This window comes from Phacochoerus africanus, chromosome 15 (assembly GCF_016906955.1).
Source record: "Phacochoerus africanus isolate WHEZ1 chromosome 15, ROS_Pafr_v1, whole genome shotgun sequence".
Taxonomy (NCBI): Eukaryota; Metazoa; Chordata; class Mammalia; order Artiodactyla; family Suidae; genus Phacochoerus; species Phacochoerus africanus.
In genome coordinates this window covers 55,193,038-55,197,215 of record NC_062558.1, presented here as the reverse complement: position 1 = coordinate 55,197,215, position 4,178 = coordinate 55,193,038, and the positions used below count along the sequence as shown (strand labels likewise).

General features: G+C 48.7%; 1 pseudogene; it reads right to left on the bottom strand.

The window, feature by feature from the left end:
* Positions 1-2,812: 2,812 nt before the first annotated feature.
* On the bottom strand, positions 2,813-3,920 carry LOC125116318 (pleckstrin homology domain-containing family A member 1-like; annotated as a pseudogene).
* Between the last annotated feature and the right edge of the window lie 258 nt (positions 3,921-4,178).

Genomic DNA, 4,178 nt, shown 5'->3' with positions numbered 1-4,178 from the left:
TGATAGTGGGTGAGCACATATGATAGCTGTGTATCATTTGTTCCTTTTTTTTTTTTTTTTAATGGCCAAACACACGGCATATAATAGAGGTTCCCAGGCAGGGATTGAATCTGAGCTGCAACTGTGACCTACGACCTAGGTCCTTTAACCCACTGCTCCAGGCTGGGCTTGAACCCACACCTCCCCAGTGACCCAAGCTGCTGCAGTTGGATTCTTCTTCTTTTTTTTTTTTTTTTTTGTCTTTGTGGGGCTACACCCACAGCATATGGAAGTTTCCAGGCTAGGGATTTAATCAGAGCTGCAGCAGCCAGCTTATACCACAGCCACAGCAACACCATATCTGAGCTGCATCTGTGACCTACACCACAGCTCATGGCAATGCCAGATCCTTAACCCACTGAGAGAGGCCAGCGATCAAACCTGTGTCCTCATGGATTCCAGTCAGATTCATTTCCACTGAGCCACAATGGGAACTCCTGCAGTTGGATTCTTAACCCACTGTCCCACAGCAGGAACTCCCTCACTGGTAACTTTTTGACTCTTGGGTGAGATTGGCTTTGCACTGTTTGTGGTCTAATAAAAATAATACGAGTGAAGGAGTTCCCATTGTGGCTCAGGGGATTAAGAACCCGACTAATATCTATGAAGATGGGGTTCAATCCCTGGCCTCACTCATTGGGTTAAGGATCCAGCATTGCCTCAAGCTTTGGTGTAGGTCGCAGATGCAGCTCAGATCCCGCATTGCTATGGCTGTGGAATAGGCCGGCAGCTGCAGCTCAATTCGACCCCTGCCCAGGAAGGACCCTAGCTCAGGAACTTCCATATGCCACGGGTATGGCCCTAAAAAGAACGAAAGAAAAATAACACAAGTGAAAGGGTTTATATAAGGATCAACAGTGATTATATGCCATGCACCAAGAAGTATACTCGGTACCATTCCATGCATTTAAGATACATAGTTAAACAAAACAGAAGGCTACATTGAATGTTTTTACGATGATGAAGGCAAAATGTCCAGCCTGGTCATGGGAAGAAGAGTTGCATCCGGGGAAAATGCTGGGGCATTCCCCTGGACAGAAGGGTGGGCAACAGCATTCTAGGTGAAGGCCTTTCTCCTCCTCAGCATTTCTCTCAAGCCCCAGGCTCCCTTCGCATGCCTTAGCTGTGCACCTAGTGCCTGGCCCCCTTCCCCATCCTCACCCCCCAGTCCCCATGGGGCAGACCCCGCGGCCCATCAGCTGCCCTCAGTGCCGTGGTTCACCTCGTCCCTCCCTCCTCATGTGGTCCTTGTATTTCCCTGGAGACATTTTCTTCTAAGTTCAGGTGTGTGTTTGGTTTTGCCTGCAAGCTTTGTTCCTTACTGTTGTTTTCAGAACGAACCATGATACAGCAAAGTGGGCAAAAGCAAGAAGGCAAGGAAGCAAGCTCCTGGCCAACGCTCACTCAGCCTGATTATATTTCTACCTTGGTGCCTTTAGATGAGAGACGCTCTGATGTTCTATCACCAAATGGAACATAACGAGGAATCTGGAGTCCCAGAGGCATTAATGCACTGGTTCAACCATGTTGGGACCCTGGGTCAGCCCCTCTGTGCTCCACAGGGCCCAGCACCTGGTCCTCACTTGGCAACCCCACGCAGGGAGGAGGAGGGGCGTTTTTCCTTGTAAGGCTCTCTCCTTGTGTCAGGGAGGAGTATCCGATCAGAGACCAGCCCCCACTCACCGCAGCACTCCCCTTCAGGTGTCAGAAGTGTGAATTGGCACACAGGCCTATCTCAAAGCAGCAAAGAAGGGATGGGTTTCCCACTACTCCTTTAGATCAATTGTGCTCATTACTGGGTACCAGGAATGAAGCCCCCTGCAACCTGAACATGGCTAGGACTCAGCAAGCAAGGAAGGAGCATGGTGAGGTTATTGGGAGGGCAGACGACGACATCGGCACCTGAGGGCCCTCCCTTGTACTTCAAAGTTTGCATCTCAGTGGTAGTAACAGGGCTTTCTATCCGAAAGCCCTTCACAGTTTGCCAAGCCTACAGCTGCATCACTCCACGAAATTTCTCTCACCACAACCTGGAGTGATGCAAGCACTTCTCTGAAAGGGACGTGACAGGAAGGGGGACTGAGGGTGGTAGGTGGTGAGTGGCTCACCCACAGTCTTGCAGCCTCTCAGAGCTGGAAATAGAGCCAGCGGTGCTCACATGAAAGTCCAGTGTCTTTCCTATCGTTTCTTCCAGTGGGCCCATTGCAGGGTTACTGGCCACTCAGAGATGGAGCCGAACCTCAAGCTCTCCATGAATTTCCTCTCTGAGCCAAGCCCCACGTACTCCCAGCAGATGGTGGTTTGACCGAGCACAGGCCCAGCTGTGGAGAAGGAATGGGTGGTGAAGCCAAAGTTTTACGCAGACACATCTTTTTTTTTTTTTTTTTTTAAAGATTGAACATTTAATAGGAAATCACCGTAGCATTTTTAAAACAACCAAAATAATTAATAAGTATTTTTAATGTTTTAAACTGGGGAATATTTAAATTGTCAAATTCACTAGGAAAAAATGTCGCGCACATGTTTTTAACCACCCCAGTAAGAAGAAAGCTTCAGACAGCTGATGCTGAGACACTTAAAAGTTTCTTTCTTTCTTTCAAGAAATTACATTTCGTTTGGCTACATCCTAGATTCTTGGTTTACCAGCTTATAAAGAGTGCGTCTACGAGGCTATATGCATTGAAACCCTCTCCCCTTTGTCGTCTTTGGCTAGAAGCTTCTTGCAAGGACACTGAGGGCTCAAGAGAGGGGCCAGGCTTGGGGTGCCTCCTTCTCACATGTCACTGACTAGAAGGCTAGCGTTGTCCAAGTCCACGGGGTCACAGTCTGGTTCCCGAGGGCCGTTTTTACGCTGGGGTTTTAGCAGAGCTTGTTCAGTCACTTTGGGAGCTGGTTCTCTTGGAGAGACAGTCTGGACCTTGAAGTTCCCTGGCTTGACCTTGGCAAGAGAGTTATAAAATCCTCGCTTCTCCATGGTATAGCTTGAGACCAAAGAGTTGCTGCGAGCGGCTGTGGAATGTGCAGTGGCTGTGCTGGCAGGGCGGCTTGCACATAGAAAGTTTGATACGATGTGACAATTTCAAAGAGGTTGCCCCTCATCATTATGTCACTTTGCTTACATTCTTGGACTTTAGGAACCTCTTCAAGTGGTATTATGCGGAGAGGTTCCTTTTCCATTTCAGATTTGAAGTAGCCTATTGTGTTTTCCTCCAATTGAAAATATCTTTTCTTGCAGGTTTTCATCCCTGCTCCTTGTTTTACACAATATCCAGCTCTGATAACTGCACTATCCAGGGGCGGTTTGGGAGGAAAGCGAGGAAGGTGGCTCTGGGGCCGTTTCAAATGATTTCTGTCAATGCTCTCACCACATTCATTTACGTCTTCTTTTGAATTGGGGTCGTGATGGGCACGCACCCAACAATGTCAGTTCTGTAAGATGCTTGCTTCTTCCCACATTCACCCTGGTGACTTGGGTTGTCAGAATGAGGCTGTGAGTCTGACTGCTTTGGTACTGTAACTTTTACAGCTTTGTTCAACACATTGACCCCTTCTACTAGGTCCCGCTGATCATTGGCTTGTAGGAAATACTAACGCATCCCTGCATTCATAACAAACCAGAACTCAGCCTTTGGCCTTAGCTTAGTTGCATCGCTAACCTTCGAGATGTAGGTAAGTTTAATGGCTCCAATGCGTGATGATCCAGAAGGCAGGTTCTGTGGAATATCCATGTACCACACAAAGCTATCTTCTCTGGTATCCAGTATGAAATACCTCCGAAGAAATTTCCCACTGTTTTCATCTTCTTCAGGTCTAGAAAACCACAAATGCGATTCTGACGATCCACATAAGGCATTTCTGAGCTTGAACATTTCACAGTGCCCACCGGCTCCTCAAACCTCCCAGCTCGCTTCAGCGGGCGCTGTGCTCTCGGATCCCGGCCCTGTTCACCTCACCTTGGAGGCCACATAGGTCCTCATGCAGAACTTCCCGGCGGTCCTGGACCTGAAGCACCCATGCCACTGCGGCCTCGGGTCCCATAGGCCACACAGACACATCTTGTGCAAAGCGAGTGATGCCTGAACAGGAGATGATGTCCACAGCAGAGGAACGGATGGAGGCTGCATCTAGCCCTCATGGAA